The sequence below is a fragment of the Schistocerca gregaria genome, chromosome 1, assembly GCF_023897955.1.
Source record: "Schistocerca gregaria isolate iqSchGreg1 chromosome 1, iqSchGreg1.2, whole genome shotgun sequence".
Lineage (NCBI taxonomy): Eukaryota > Metazoa > Arthropoda > Insecta > Orthoptera > Acrididae > Schistocerca > Schistocerca gregaria.
The window spans coordinates 1,200,703,453-1,200,721,323 of record NC_064920.1 but is presented as its reverse complement, the minus strand read 5'-3'; positions in this window follow the sequence as shown (position 1 = coordinate 1,200,721,323).

The following is a 17,871-nucleotide window of genomic DNA, read 5'->3' as shown; positions in this document are numbered from 1 at the left end:
AATACAGTTTTGTTTTACTAGAACTCAGAGTTGACCATACTGGAATTCAAGAGCATTTTCTGCTAGAAAGTGCCACAAACGAAAATGCGGCTGGCACAACAAAGATGGAACTATACTACAAATAATCCATCACGTTCCTCAATATATTCTGGATTGTAAAAATCACACACTGCACACAAGAAATACCAAATTTCAGAAAGAAAGCAAAGGCCAATACGAGAATTATTAGGCACCGAATGAATAAACTTGTTAAGGCAGATGACATTCACCTCTAAAAACACAGCAATGCTGATTCAGGTTATATTAAATTCAAATTAATTACCATTATTCCTAAGCCTTCCTAACAGTTCCAAGAAACCGTAATAGAGAAAACCATTTATGGAAGCAGATCCACTACTTTACTTAAACAGAAAATACAGTCCATACAAACAAAAATATCTTTTGTTATTCACCCAGTAAGTCTTATGATTATAATCGTATTTCAAATAAAGGACGAAAATTATGTTCTCACTTCAACATGCCACCTTCACTCTAAGACGCCATTACAGTCTGATTCTTCCCTGTTTACGTTGTGTTCTGAGTGTTTAAGATGCCTCCGATAATCGTGGGTCCCACCGACTGTGAAGTACGGGCTGTTATAAGGTTTTGTTTGTGCTAAAGACATAAAACCGATCGATATTCATCATGAGATCTGTACAGTTTACGGAGAAAACATGAGTGATGGAATGGTAAGAAAGAGGGTGAGAGCATTTAAAGATGGCCGCACAAATGTGCATGATGAAAATCTTTGTGGGCGTCCTTCGATCGTTAATGAAAGTTTGGTGCAGGAAATGAACAATAAGGTCAGAGAAAACAGGCGCTTTACAATTTCCTCCTTGCGGGATGACTCTCCTAATGTTTCTCTTAGTGGTTCTTATGGAACTGTGACCGAGCACTTGAATTAACGATAATTGTGCGCATGTTGGGTACCGAAAATGTTGACGGATAAGCACAAAAGCAAACGTGTAGACAGTGCATTGACTTCCCTTGAGCAGCACCACAACGACGGCGACGATTTCTTAAGTCAAATTGTTTCGGGCGATGAAACGTGGCTCGCCTACGTCACACCAGAATGAAAGCAACAGTCCATGGAATGCCGGCATTCAGATTCACCTAGACAAGTGAAGTTCAAGCAAACAATTTCTGCCCGGAAAATCATGTTCTCAGTTTTTTTGGGACGGAAAGGAGTACTGCTTGCGGAATATCAGACTAAAGATCTCATCACATCTTTTCGATGGGAAACTCTGCTTTTGAAGAAACACCTGAGCGGTCAGCGTCTTCAAGGCAATGACGAAGTCAAAATGGTTCAATTGGCTCTGAGCACTATGGGATTTAACTTCTGTTCTGAGGTCATCCGTCCGCTAGAACTTAAACCTAACTAACCTAAGGACATCACACACGTCCATGCCGGAGGCAGCATTCGAACCTGGCTCCGTAGCGGTCGCGCGGTTGCAGACTGTACTGCCTACAACCGCTCGGCCACTCCCGCCGGATGACGACGTTAGAACAGTGGTGATGCAGGTATTAACAAGTCAGGCGGCCGACTTCTATGAGCAAAGTATTCAAAAACGTGAACAACATTATGACAAGTGCCTCAATACCGACGGAAACTATGTAGAACAGTAGATTAAGGTACAGGCTTTCATGTAAAAATAAAGTTCTTGAGATATCTTAGCACGTCTTTTTTTAAATTTCAGAACTGTGGTGTCACCGCCAGACACCACACTTGCTAGGTGGTAGCCTTTAAGTCGGCCGCGGTCCGGTAGTATACGTCGGACCCGAGTGTCGCCACTATCAGTGATTGCAGACCGAGCGCCGCCACACGGCAGGTCTAGAGAGACTTCCTAGCACTCGCTCCAGTTTTACAGCCGACTTTGCTAGCGATGGTTCACTGACTTCTACGTTCACGTTATTTGGTACGACCTAGCAAGCCGCCATTATCAGTTATTATTGATTGTAATTCATGTACCGTCAATAGCTACGTTCACCATTAATGGATTAAAGTTAAGTATTCCACCAGCTACATCCGCTTTTCTCACTTGTAATTCCCTTGTCATGTTCCAGACCTCACGCCAGCCTGCGTGAGCTAAAACGCGTGCATTTCGGCTTCCTTTAGTTATAGGGGTTGGTTCTCCTGCCAACCACAACAACACGGATTTCGCTAATTGTAAGTCTTCGATCAGAGCGCATAAGTCGCGAACTTTCTCTACATTTTCATTTTTTTTTTTAGGTGAAATGATGTCTGAATCTTGGATCATCTTCATATGTTTCTCAGCCATTTTTAAATCTGTTGAAACAGACAAAAACGTTTGACTGGCTCACACAATTACCTCCAAAAGCTGTTTTTAATAGTTTGTGAGTCTGAAAAGCTGATGTCCCAGTTTTAGGACAAAATGTCACGCAAACTCGTTGCTCCATTTTTACGTCCATTTTCACGCATTCAGGATCCGCCAACAAGCCATAACAGAGCCGCACTCCATCAGCAGCCACAACGTACTGAATAAAGGAAACCCATTTTCCTGTCAGAGGGCTTTCAAGGACTAGGCAGTGATTCACTCACCACCCTCCGTGTACCTACTACCCTCCAAACCTGTAATCAGTAGCGGATCCATTCTTAAAACTTTCCAATCACACCTTGTAGTTTCTATACCCGTGGCCTGCTTACAACAACTTTTAACTTCACACTTGAGGTTTCATGTAGTACGTCTCACTGCTTCTTGTATATATAATCAATAATGGATTCACGAAATGTATGTCTTTGAAAGATGTAGAGTTAATGTTTCGCTGTCCACTGACTGTAAGCCTGCTCTTCGGGTACTTCTTGGTAAACTTGTGTCATCAGAATGTGTCACATTCTTTGATAAATCGTTCATTTCTCTTGAAAATTGATTTATGGTCAAGATCAGGAGAAGTTAAGCAATATATACTGAGTGGTACCAAATTTAATATTTCTCAGCTCTGAGTTTTGCTTTATAGCTGTTATATCATTTGATAATCGGAAATTATCTTAATGTAATTAACGTGTGACGCCATCTGTACAAGTAGAATGACACCATCATAACGAGCGGTAGCGTTCTCGCTTCCCACGCCCGGGTTCCCGGCTTCGATTTCCGGCGGGGTCACGGAATTTCTCTGTCTCGTTATGGCTGGGTGTTTTGTGATGTCCTTAGGTTAGTTAGATTTAAGTAGTTCTAAGTTCTAGGGGACGACAATAGATGTTAAGTCCCATAGTGCTCAGAGCCATTTGAACACGATCATAATGGTGCTAGTAGCATGCCTTGATCTACACAATCAAAGGCTTTAGCAAGATTACAGAAAGTGTTATAACGGTAAGTTTCTGTTTGTTTGACAGTACTAAGACAGCATTTATGATAAGAAAAACTGCTTCTCTTGTTGAGAAGCCCATCTCAACTGTTGTTAAGATTACTTTCAGAATGGGTATATGGACATGAACCTGAAACCAAGGCGCAGTCTTCGCATTGGAGACTACAGGCTCACCACGACCGAAAAAGCACGGCAAAGTTGGACGGAGGTGAAGATGATGATGACGATTTTCTTCGATTCTACCGATATTGTGCATCGTGAGTTTACCCGGGGAGGACAGACAATTAACCAGAAATACTACAAATGGGTCCTTGAGCGTTTGCGCGAAGAGGTGCGGAAGAACAATAGGCCTGCATCGGGGGAAGACAGAAGGTGGGTGCTGCACCATGACTATGCTTAGGCTCATTGTGCCTTCTCCACTGTTGGATTTCTGACCAAATTCAAAATTCCTGTGCTTCCACAACCGCCATATTCCGGTGTTCGGTCCCTGCAGACTTCTATCTGTTTCCTATACTGAAATTTTCACTTAAAGGGAAGCTGTTTGACTCTATTGAAGACATCCAGTCAATTACGGAGAGCGTCCTTAACATACTTTAGTAATAAATTTCCAGGAATGTTTGTAGAAGTGGAAACACCGTTGGAGTCGGTGTGTTCAGTAGTAAGGGGGTTATTTTCAAGGCGATGCATCACAGTAACATTCTCGTAGCAGCACTGTACAATTACAAGTCCATTCTTAAAACTTTCCAATCACAACTCGTATGTTCTCGTTTGGTATTTGACAGTAGCACAGGTTTCTTGAGAATGCAGAGACAGATGCCAAAATCGATGGTCCATGAGCCTTTGAAAACCGATACAATAATAACCGTAAGATAATTCTGTGTGACGGAGAAAACGGAATTAATTGTAACGTAGATATAAATTTAGAGCAAATCGTGCAAATAGTGGCAAATGTTTCAGTTTAACGAGCGCGCGCCGTGGAACACGACAAAATGCGAGACATTCATTTAACTTGTGGCATTCTCAGCGACAGCAAATACGTTTCTATCTTAAGTGTTGCACCCTATATCAAAATGAAATATTTATTGCGTAGGATCTGAAAGACGACAGAAAGTCCAACGTGGAAAATTGTCAAAATGAGATGTAAGACGTCTCAAAAAATTAGCTGAAAAGCATATTACGAACAGGTACTTGAAACAACAAAAATTAATTCTTGAGCACCACTATTATTTGTCTACATCAACCAAGGGTGCGGTATATTAATACTGACACAGCACAGTACAAATAGTGATCATAGGAAAAGGAACCACCCTGTTTACACTTCAGTACCAAAGGTCATACGATACGTACTAATATTGTGTCGGACCTCCTTTTGCCCGACGTAATGTAGCAGCAGGTTGTGGTATTGACTGAACAGTTCGCTGGAAGTCCCATGCGAAAATATTTAGCCATGTTGCTTCTATAGCGATCCATAATTGACAAACTCTTTCTGGTGCTGGATTATGGTTCTGAATTGACCTGGGACTGATGCCGGCAGATCTAGGTGTGCCAAATCGTTCACTCGATTTCTCCAGAACGCTTATCATAACAATTGTGAACAATTGTGGCCCGGTGAAATGGCGCATTGACCTCTATAAATATTCCATCGTCGTTTGGGAACATTTAAGTTCCTGAATGGCAGCAGATGGTCTCCAAGTAGACGAACGTTAATATTTCATACATCAATATATGAAGATGATATCTGTTCATTCGGACATATCTTCATATAGATAAGGCTTACCGGCCGATAATCCTCGTCACCGCGGATGCACTCTGATGGCTCAAAGACTTACGAGAATCGGTAGACTGGCTGCCGCGAGTAATGAGTATAGTGGGTACGGCCACAACAAACGTAGTGTGTGGACAGTAAGACGGCAGTGTGGGTGTCGTGGGGGGCGTCTCAGAGGTAAGTCCCTGCAGTCGCACTATCCTCTGTGTCCTCGATGGCTCAGTCCTACAGAGCGTCTGCCACGTTAGCGACAGTCTTTAAACCGCGAGGGGGCTTCGCTCTGAAGTAGGCTTGACTTCCCGAATGCAGAACGGGTCAGTAAACAGCTACGATACCAATCGATTGGCACTACTCAAGTAGTCTATACAAAGGTGTAACAACAGGCTACGAAATATGGAAACATAAACGACACTTAAACATTGATAAGCGACGCATACAGCGGAAGGAGGCCTCAGCGCTATCTAACAAGCGCAATCTTTCAAGTGTTTGAAATATTTGCGAGAATAAATTTTCAAAATACTTTCAGCCCGCCAGGCACAACGAACCCAGAGACATATGTAAGGTAGCAGAAGAGTAGATCGAGAGAAGCGCAGATGGCATTGGAATTAGGAATACGTAATTGCTATTCATTTTATCACTTCAACACTAATGAACTCTGGATGACATGCTAATTTTTAATAAGTATTTATGAGGTTACATTTGGTAAGAGAGAGCCTACTGGAGGGCATTGATTTCACCAAGGAAGTGGGCGAAGTAAATCAGCTGCTGACAAGTTGCATCCTCAGCTAGGTCAGCAGCCCGAGGTTGTCAGGAATCTGTCAGGAATGTGTCAGTCGCTGTACCCACCCACAACAGAAGTGACGTCATGTGGTGACGCTGACAGTGCTTTGGCTGCTCCCTCTCGCGTACTCATGACAGGAAAATTGGCAGCGTTTCTTGGTGATGACAATAACTGCACACAGATAGGTTCCAACTTCAGTTCTTGATAATAAATAGCACAAAAATGAGGGCAGTGCAGATATCACTGCTCAGGTGAAATGTATAAAATAAATGTATATGTATAAAGTAATGTATAAATGTATAAATGAAATGTGTAAAATAAACCACAGGATAAATAACAGAAAGATAACAGTGACCCACAACTGTAATTCCGCTGTGATTACCGATACAGTATATTTAGAAGACTAAAAAGTGCCCATCATAAAATTAATCGAATTACGACATGCACATGTGGCACCTTCTCCCTGGTGGTGTATGTTAAATTTCAACTTATTGAGTTTAATAACAATATTAAGTTTTTTTTAAAATGCGTTATTGATTTACGCATAATGTTTGTCTCACGTTCCTATAGTCGAGAATTTATCGGCCACACAGACAGTATCGTTTCGAGGTCTGAAGAGGAGTTGGAGCAAATGACCAGAGCACTAAAGGAGCCTGCCAGAAAATTTGGGCTAAACATAAACATAAAAGACCCAAGACAGAGTACCTCGTTATGACACGTGGTCAAAACCACACTGCTGGTAATCTAAAATCGATGCACGTGGGAGTACAATCCTACAAGACTGTGCATTAATTTAAATACCTAGGGGAACTTTTCACTGACACCTTGTTACGTGATCAGAGATCAATGCCAGAATACAAGCAACCCAACATAGCGGGATCTGTGAAAGCGAAACGAATATAGTAGGCCGGCCATGTGGCCTTGATGGAAAATCACAGGTGGCCTCGGAAGCTCCTGGATTACACACCTACAGGAAAGAGACCACCAGGGAGACCCGAGAAGCGTGGTAGGGATGGCCTCCACGAATATTTCAACCAGACATCAATAGATTTGGACGGATGGTGGATAGGAGCAATTTACAGAATACTTGTAGCAGCGTGTGGTCCACAGGGCCTGATCATGTAGAAGAAGAAGAAGACAGACAGTATCCCACTACATAAATAATTACGCACAGCTTTGTCCAGCACTCGCAATAAATCTACTGATCACTTTCAGAACATAAAAATTATCTTTTGTATTGGTGGTACACTCCTGGAAATTGAAATAAGAACACCGTGAATTCATTGTCCCAGGAAGGGGAAACTTTATTGACACATTCCTGGGGTCAGATACATCACATCATCACACTGACAGAACCACAGGCACATAGACACAGGCAACAGAGCATGCACAATGTCGGCAATAGTACAGTGTATATCCACCTTTCGCAGCAATGCAGGCTGCTATTCTCCCATGGAGACGATCGTAGAGATGCTGGATGTAGTCCTGTGGAACGGCTTGCCATGCCATTTCCACCTGGCGCCTCAGTTGGACCAGCGTTCGTGCTGGACGTGCACACCGCGTGAGACGACGCTTCATCCAGTGCCAAACATGCTCAATTTGGGACAGATCCGGAGATCTTGCTGGCCAGGGTAGTTGACTTACACCTTCTAGAGCACGTTGGGTGGCACGGGACACATGCGGACGTGCATTGTCCTGTTGGAACAGCAAGTTCCCTTGCCGGTCTAGGAATGGTAGAACGATGGGTTCGATGACGGTTTGGATGTACCGTGCACTATTCAGTGTCCCCTCGACGATCACCAGACGTGTACGGCCAGTCTAGGAGATCGCTCCCCACACCATGATGGCGGGTGTTGGTCCTGTGTGCCTCGGTCGTATGCAGTCCTGATTGTGGCGCTCACCTGCACGGCGCCAAACACGCATATGACCATCATTGGCACCAAGGCAGAAGCGACTCTCATCGCTGAAGACGACACGTCTCCATTCGTCCCTCCATTCACGCCTGTCGCGACACCACTGGAGGCGGGCTGCACGATGTTGGGGCGTGAGCGGAAGGCGGCCTAACGGTGTGCGGGACCGTAGCCCAGCTTCATGGAGACGGTTGCGAATGGTCCTCGCCGATACCCCAGCAGCAACTGTGTCCCTAATTTGCTGGGAAGTGGCGGTGCGGTCCCCTACGGCACTGCGTAGGATCCTACGGTCTTGGCGTGCATCCGTGCGTCGCTGCGGTCCGGTCCCAGGTCGACGGGCACGTGCACCTTCCGCCGACCACTGGCGACGACATCGATGTACTGTGGAGACCTCACGCCCCACGTGTTGAGCAATTCGGCGGTACGTCCACCCGGCCTCCCGCATGCCCACTATACGCCCTCGCTCAAAGTCCGTCAACTGCACATACGGTTCACGTTCACGCTGTCGCGGCATGCTACCAGTGATAAAGACTGCGATGGAGCTCCGTATGCCACGGCAAACTGGCTGACACTGACGGCGGCGGTGCACAAATGCTGCGCAGCTAGCGCCATTCGACGGCCAACACCGCGGTTCCTGGTGTGTCCGCTGTGCCGTGCGTGTGATCATTGCTTGTACAGCCCTCTCGCAGTGTCCGGAGCAAGTATGGTGGTTCTGACACACCGGTGTCAATGTGTTCTTTTTTCCATTTCCAGGAGTGTATTTTGCATTGTGCAGCAATGTAGTACTCTTGGTACTGTCTTCATTGACTGCTTATTTAGTTAGGTCTAATTTTGTCAAGAGTTATTAGGAACTCTACGCGTATGAAACGGTACAGTAAGCTATCAGAATTTTCCGAATGGATAAAACGCTAAGACTTAACTGAAAACAACTCATATCCTACCGCCTTTGGAATACATGTATCGAATCTGATAGCTTTGGTACTAAGTAAGAATAACAATTTCCTCAATTCTTGTTCACAGCAGGCTGGGAGTTCAATTATATTTTCAGTGTTAATTAGTCGCCTCATATTCTCCCCTGGACTTCTCAGGAAAGCGTTTAAAAGTCTTCCTATCTCTGCTCCTTATCTCCAGGTACATACAACTTACTCAGAAATCCAAGAGCCAATAAATCTCACTGATTTAATTTGTACAAAAAAGTGTTTTGCTTTCAATCACGAGATGAATTTTCGAGTCTCCTTCCCAAATTTTGGTGTGAAATTTAACGAGGGTACTTCAACGAACAATCACGTTCTGTGAGTGCTTCACATTTTATTTTTGTCAGGCAGTTTAGTTGTTGCCAGGTAGCAGGACGGACGCCGGTCCAAATTGTACATATATTTTAGTAAAACAAGCAATTGCAGGGAGTCATCTGCTCAATATAGTATTAATTTTGCTCTTTACTTGGGGGATAGTAGAGAACAAGAGAATAATTTCCTCATACAAACGCTGAAGAGAGTAATTTAGATGGTTCTGAATAAATCGTCATGTCATTGTTATACGGAACTAAACCACTAGGCCCTCTATCTTTATGTAGATACTCTGCTAGCTCTTGTACTCATGGATCAATACACTCTTGTCGCCCATAAGAAATGCGATACCTAAAAAAATTTAAACATTTACATCAAATCTGTTGAACTTTACAGGCAGATTCAAGTTATTTATAAGTTAATGAAATAGTGCAAAAATAGAAAACATTTTGCCTTTGTTCAGTCTGCAATATTTAATGTTCAAGAAATTCAACCATCTTCACTATTCTCTGCCAGTCTTTAAGGAATATAATTTAGGCCTTTCATTGTGGATATAAGATTGAGATACATTTTAGGATTCGGACGCGAGTTCTATCAGTCGTACATGATTTGTACTAATGGCAGTGTGAACCTATAGGCATGATAAACTTTGACAATACATCCATAAAAACACCGAATAAATGCTGGTATATGCATATTTAAAAACATACTTTGCCTGAGTGGGATGGTGCGAATCAGTGTGATGAATTCAGTGGGTGCTAAACAGCCATGGTGTCAGCATTTATATGAAATACACATTGCTCATCTTCCAGTACCAATTTCCGCGGAGAGTAATTTTAGCAGTCTATACCTTTATATGTGAAAACAACATCAATTCAGGACTGGAATCCATAGAAACTGGAGATACTTTAGCCTCACATTCACACCGGGAAATGTACTGTTGAAGCCTATTAAACGACTGGTGCTTTGTTCTCTTTTCGCACCCACCACCTTTCGTTTCTGGGCTCTTGCCACCCTGACGTAAAGGGAACCACTTCATTTTCCCTATTCTCTTGCTACAGTTCTATCGACCACGTAAGTGGACATTAAACCACAAAGTATCTATGCCCTGATAGGAAACGTCAATATTCGGCTCAAAATATAGCTTAAAGTAATTATTAACATATAAAGCGCAATTTCAGTTTCAGGGAGAGCATAAGGGAGCAATTGACAGCAATGGGGGAAAGAAATACAGTAGAAGAAGAATGGGCAGCTTTGAGGGATGAAGTAGTGAAGGCAGCAGAGGATCAAGTAGGTAAAAAGACGAGGGCTAGTAGAAATGCTTGGGTAACAGAAGAAATATTGAATTTAATTGATGAAAGAAGAAAATATAAAAATGCAGTAAATGAAGCCGTAAAAAAGGAATACAGACGTCCCAAAAATGAGATCGACAGGAAGTGCAAAATGGCTACGCAGGGATGGCTAGAGGACAAATGTAAGGATGGAGAGGCTTATCTCACTAGGGATAAGATAGATACTGCCTACATTAAAATTAAAGGGACCTTTGGAGATAAGAGAAACAAGGCCCCCGGAGAAGACAACATTCCTTTAGAACTACTGACGGCCTTGGGAGAGCCAGTCCTGACAAAACTCTACCATCTGGTGAGCAAGATGTATGAGACAGGCGAAATACCCTCAGACTTCAAGAAGAATATAATAATTCCAATCCCAAAGAAAGCAGGTGTTGACAGATGTGAAAATTACCGAACTATCAGTTTAATAAGTCACAGCTGCAAAATACTAACGCGAATTCCTTACAGACGAATGGAAAAACTGGTAGAAGCCGACCTCGGGGAAGATCAGTTGGGATTCCGTAGAAATGTTGGAACACGTGAGGCAATACTGACCCTACGACTTATCTTAGAAGCTAGATTAAGGAAGGGCAAACCTACTTTTCTAACATTTGTAGACTTAGAGAAAGCTTTTGACAATGTTGACTGGAATACTCTCTTACAAATTCTGAAGGTGGCAGGGGTAAAATACAGGGAGCGAAAGGCTGTTTACAATTTGTACAGAAACCAGATGGCAGTTATAAGAGTCGAGGGACATGAAAGGGAAGCAGTGGTCGGGAAAGGAGTGAGACAGGGTTGTAGTCTCTCCCCGGTGTTATTCAATCTGTATATTGAGCAAGCAGTAAAGGAAAGGAAAGAAAAGTTAAGACTAGGTATTAAAATGCCTGGAGAAGCAATAAAAACTCTGAGGTTCGCCGATGACGTTGTAATTTTGTCAGAGACAACAAAGGACTTGGAAGGGCAGTTGAACGGAATGGACAGTGTCTTGAAAGGAGGATATAAGATGAACATCAACAAAAGCAAAACGACGATAATGGAATGTAGTCGAATTAAGTCGGGTGATCCTGAGGGAATTAGATTAGGAAATGAGACACTTAAAGCAGTAAAGGAGTTTTGCTATTTGGGGAGCAAAATAACTGATGATGTTCGAAGTAGTGAGGATATAAAGTGTAGACTGGGAATGGCAAGGAAAGCGTTTCTGAAGAAGAGAAATTTGTTAACACCGAGTATAGATTTAAGTGTCAGGAAGTCATTTCTGCAAGTATTTCTATGGAGTGTAGCCATGTATGGAAGTGAAACATGGGCGATAAATAGTTTGGACAAGAAGAGAATAGAAGCCTTAGAAATGTGGTGCTACAGAAGAATGCTGAAGATTAGATGGGTAGATCACGTAACTAATGAGGAGGTATTGAATAGTATTGGGGAGAAGAGAAGTTTGTGGCACAATTTGACCAGAAGAAGGGATCGGTTGGTAGGACATGTTCCGAGGCATCAAGGGATCACCAATTGGTATTGGAGGGCAGCGTGGAGGGTAAAAATCGTAGAGGGAGACCAAGAGATGAATACACTAAGCAGATTCAGAAGGATGTAGGGTGCAGTAGGTACTGGGAGATGAAGAAGCTTGCACAGGATTGAGTAGCATGGCGTGCTGCATCAAACCAATCTCAGGACTGAGGACCACAACAACAAAGCGCAATTACCGGTAAAGCATATTTTATGAACAACTGAAAATTACTAATGACATAAAGATCTGGTTCAAATGGCTCTGAGCACTATGGGACTTAACTTTTGAGGTCATCAGTCCCCTAGAACTTAGAACTACATAAACCTAACTAAGCTAAAGACAACACACACATCCATGTCCGAGGCACGATTCGAACCTGAGACCGTAGCGGACGCGTGGCTCCAGACTGAAGTGCCTAGAACCGCTCGGCAACAATGGCCGGCATAAAGATATAGTTCTAAAACTGTATGAACGACACGATTTTCACTCAGCACCACCGCGGAAATTCTTTGCATGGCCGTTTTCACCAGAGTCGAACGGTGCCGCTGAACGATTCGTCAGGACTTTCAAGTCACAGATGTTGAAGTTGAAAGAGTTGCATTCTCGGGAGGACGCGTTACTGCTCTTTTTGTCCTCGTATCGCTCTCAGCCCCGAGATGGTCGCTCGCCGTCTGAGTTGCTCCACGGTCGCCCTCATCGAACCTTGATTTCTTTGCTGCATCCGCCACATCAGGTTCCTGTGCAGCGGCAGACACCTGTCTTTGCTCCAGGCGACGTTGTCTACTATCGCCACTACCGAGGTTCACGGTTTTGGCTCGAAGGGCGCATTCTTCGCTGCCTCGGACGCGCTATGTATCTCCGCCGCCGCCGCCGCCTCCGCCTGTTCTCCCTCCGGCGACGCCCGAAGTGGATGCGTGGCTGCAACCGCCGGGCGCCTCCCTGGGTCACGCGCAGCCGATCTCTTCTCGTGACCAGCTGTCCTCCGACATGGAACTCTTGCACGCTCCGGACCATATGTCGTCTTCGCCTGTCCGGTGCCCCGGCCCGATGGAGGTCGACCCTTCGGTCCCTGCTGGTATAGGCTTTCATGTAAAAATAAAGTTATTGAGATATCTTAGCACGTCTTTTTTTAAATTTAAAAACTGTGGTGTCACCGCCAGACACCACACTTGCTAGGTGGTAGCCTTTAAGTCGGCCGCGGTCCGGTAGTATACGTCGGACCCGCGTGTCGCCACTATCAGTGATTGCAGACCGAGCGCCGCCACACGGCAGGTCTAGAGAGACTTCCTAGCACTCGCTCCAGTTTTACAGCCGACTTTGCTAGCGATGGTTCACTGACTTCTACGTTCACGTTATTTGGTACGACCTAGCAAGGCGCCATTATCAGTTATTATTGATTGTAATTCATGTACCGTCAATACATCCGCTTTTCTCACTTGTAATTCCCTTGTCATGTTCCAGACCTCACGCCAGCCTGCGTGAGCTAAAACGCGTGCATTTCGGCTTCCTTTAGTTATAGGGGTTGGTTCTCCTGCCAACCACAACAACACGGATTTCGCTAATTGTAAGTCTTCGATCAGAGCGCATAAGTCGCGAACTTTCACTACATTTTCATTTATGTTTAGGTGAAATGATGTCTGAATCTTGGATCATCTTCATATGTTTCTCAGCCATTTTTAAATCTGTTGAAACAGACAAAAACGTTTGACTGGCTCACACAATTACCTCCAAAAGCTGTTTTTAATAGTTTGTGAGTCTGAAAAGCTGATGTCCCAGTTTTAGGACAAAATGTCACGCAAACTCGTTGCTCCGTTTTTACGTCCATTTTCACGCATTCAGGATCCGCCAACAAGCCATAACAGAGCCGCACTCCACCAGCTGCCACAACGTACTGAATAAAGGAAACCCATTTTCCTGTCAGAGGGCTTTCAAGGACTAGGCAGTGATTCACTCACCACCCTCCGTGTACCTACTACCCTCCAAACCTGTAATCAGTAGCGGATCCATTCTTAAAACTTTCCAATCACACCTTGTAGTTTCTATACCCGTGGCCTGCTTACAACAACTTTTAACTTCACACTTGAGGTTTCATGTAGTACGTCTCACTGCTTCTTGTATATATAAGCAATAATGGATTCACGAAATGTATGTCTTTGAAAGATGTAGAGTTAATGTTTCGCTGTCCACTGACTGTAAGCCTGCTCTTCGGGTACTTCTTGGTAAACTTGTGTCATCAGAATGTGTCACATTCTTTGATAAATCGTTCATTTCTCTTGAAAATTGATTTATGGTCAAGATCAGGAGAAGTTAAGCAATATATACTGAGTGGTACCAAATTTAATATTTCTCAGCTCTGAGTTTTGCTTTATAGCTGTTATATCATTTGATAATCGGAAATTATCTTAATGTAATTAACGTGTGACGCCATCTGTACAAGTAGAATGACACCATCATAACGAGCGGTAGCGTTCTCGCTTCCCACGCCCGGGTTCCCGGCTTCGATTTCCGGCGGGGTCACGGAATTTCTCTGTCTCGTTATGGCTGGGTGTTGTGTGATGTTCTTAGGTTAGTTAGGTTTAAGTAGTTCTAAGTTCTAGGGGACTGATGACCATAGATGTTAAGTCCCATAGTGCTCAGAGCCATTTGAACACGATCATAATGGTGCTAGTAGCATGCCTTGATCTACACAATCAAAGGCTTTAGCAAGATTACAGAAAGTGTTATAACGGTAAGTTTCTGTTTGTTTGACAGTACTAAGACAGCATTTTTGATAAGAAAAACTGGGGAGGACAGACAATTAACCAGGAGTACTACAAATGGTTCCTTGAGCGTTTGCGCGAAGAGGTGCGGAAGAACAAAGGCCTGCATCGGGGGAAGACAGAAGGTGGGTGCTGCACCATGACTATGCTTAGGCTCATTGTGCCTTCTCCACTGTTGGATTTCTGACCAAATTCAAAATTCCTGTGCTTCCACAGCCGCCATATTCCCGTGATTCGGCCCCTGCAGACTTCTATCTGTTTCCTATACTGAAATTTTCACTTAAAGGGATGCCGTTTGACTCTATTGAAGACATCCAGGCAATGACGGAGAGCGTCCTCAACATACTTTAGTAAAAAAATTCCAGGAATGTTTGCAGAAGTGGAAACACCGTTGGAGTCGGTGTGTTCAATAAAAATGGAGTTATTTTCAAGGGGATGCATCACAGTAGCATGTATATAGCACCACTGTACAATTACAAGTCTATTCTTAAAACCTTCCAGTCACAACACGTATGTTCTCGTTTGGTATTTGACATATAGCAGCACAGGTTTCTTGAGAATGCAGAGACAGATGCCAAAATCGATGGTCCGCGAGCCTTTGAAAACCGATACAATAATAACCGTAACATAATTCTGTGTGACAGAGAAAACGGAATTAACTGTAACGTAGATGTAAAGTGAGAGCAAATCGTGCAAATAGTGGCAGCTGTTTCAGTTTAACGAGCGAGCGCCGTGGAACACAACAAAATGCAAGACAGACATTTAACTAGTGGCATTCTCAACGACAGCAATTATGTTTCTACGATAAATATTGGACCATATATCAAAATGAAGTATTTCTTGCGTAGGATCTGCAGAGAGAGAAAATGCTACGTGGAAAATTGCCAAAATGAGATGTAAGACTTCTCAAAAAATTAGCCAAAAAGTATGTTATGAACACTAATTGAAAAAACAAAAATTAATTCTTGAGCACCACTATTATTAGTCTACATCAACCAGGGGTGCGGTGTATTAATACTGACACAGCATAGTGCAAATAGTGATCATAGAAAAAGAAAACCTCCTGTTTACACTTCAGAGACAAATGTCATACGATACCTGCTAATATTGTGTCGGACCTCCTTTTGCGAGACGTAATGCAGTAGCTCGATGTGGTATTGACTCAACAGTTCGCTGGAAGTCCCATGCAAAAATATTTTATCATGTTGCCTCTACAGCAGTCCATAACTGCCAAACTCTTTCCCCTGCAGGATTTTGTTCGTGAATTGACTTCTCGGGTACGGCCCATAAATGTTCGATGGGACTGATGCCGGCAGGTCTGGATGACGAAATCGTTCACTCGATGTGTCCAGAACGTTCATCAAAACAATCGTGAAGAATTGTGACCGGTGAAATGGCGCATTGACCTGTATAAAATTCCAACGTTCTTTGGGAACATTTAATTTCGTGAATGGCAGCAAATGGTCTCCAAGTAGACGAACATTAATATTTCATACATGAATATATGAAGATGATATCTGTTCATTCGGACATGTCTTCATATAGATAAGGCTTTCCTGCCAATAATCCTCGTCAGCGCGGATGCACTCAGATTGCTCAAACACTTACGAGAATCGGTAGATTGGCTGCCGCGAGTAATGAGTATAGTGGGTACGGCCACAACAAACGTAGTGTGTGGACAGTAAGATGGCAGTGTGGGTGTCGTGGGGGGCGTCTCAGAGGTAAGTCCCTGCAGTCGCACTATCCTCTGTGTCCTCGATGGCTCAGTCCTACAGAGCGTCTGCCACGTTAGCGACAGTCTTTAAACCGCGAGGGGGCTTCGGTCTGAAGTAAGCTTGACTTCCCGAATGCAGAACGGGTCAGTAAACAGCTACGATACCAATCGATCGGCACTACTTAAGTAGTCTATACAAAGGTATAAGAACAGTCTGCGAAATATGGAAACATAAACGACACTTAAACATTGATAAGCAACGCATACAGCGGAAGGAGACCTCAGCGCTATCTAACAAGTGCTATCTTTCAAGTGTTTGAATTATCTGCGAGAATAAATTTTCAAAATACTTTCAGCCCGCCAGGCACAACGAACTCAGAGACATATGTAAGGTAGCAGCACAGCAGATCGAGAGAGGCGCAGATGTCGTTGGAATTAGGAATACGTAATTGCTATTTATTTTATCACTTCAACACTAATGAACTCTGAATCACATGCTAATATTTCATAAGTAATTATCATGCTGTATTTGGTAAGAGGAAGCCTACTGTAGGACTTTGATTTCACCAGGGAAGTGGGCGAAGCAAATCAGCTGCTGACAAACTGCATCCTCAGCTAGGTCAGCAGCCCGAGGTTGACAGGAATCTGTCAGGAATGTGTAATTCGCTGTACCCACCCAAAACAGAAGTGACGTCATGCCGTGACGCTGACAGTGCTTTGGCTGCTTGGAGTCTGTTGCCTGTACACCCACTCCCCTCCCTCACACCTTCTCAATACAGCAAAGTTGGCAGTGTTCCTTGGTGAAGACAAGGACTGCACACAGATAGGTTCCAGCTTCAGTTCTTGATAATAAATAGCACAAAAGAGGGCAGTGCAGATGTCAGTGGCCAGGTGAAATGTATAAAATAAATGTATGTGTATAAAGGAATGTATAAATGTATAAATGTATAAATGAAATGTAAAAAATAAACCACAGGATAAATAACAGAAAGATAACAGTGACCCACAACTGTAATTCCGTTGTGGTTACCGATACAGTATATTTAATTTAGAACAGTAAAAAGTGCTCATCATAAAATTAATCGAATTACGTCGTGCAAACGTGCCGTTTAGAGGAACGTGGCATCTTCTCCCTGATGGTGTATGTTAATTTTCAACGTATTAAGTTTAATAACAAATTAAGTTTCTTTTAAAATGCGTTATGGATTGACGCATAATGTTTCTCTCACGTTCCTATAGTCGAGAATTTATCGGCCACACAGACAGTATTGTTTCTAGGTCTGAAGAGGAGTTGGAGCAAATGACCAGAGCACTAAAGGAGCCTGCCAGGAAATTTGGGCTAAACATAAACAAAAAAGACCCAAGACAGAGTACCTCGTTATGACACGTGGTCAAAGCCAGACTGCTGGCCATCTAAAATCGATGCACGTGGGAGTACAGTCTACTAGACAGTGCATC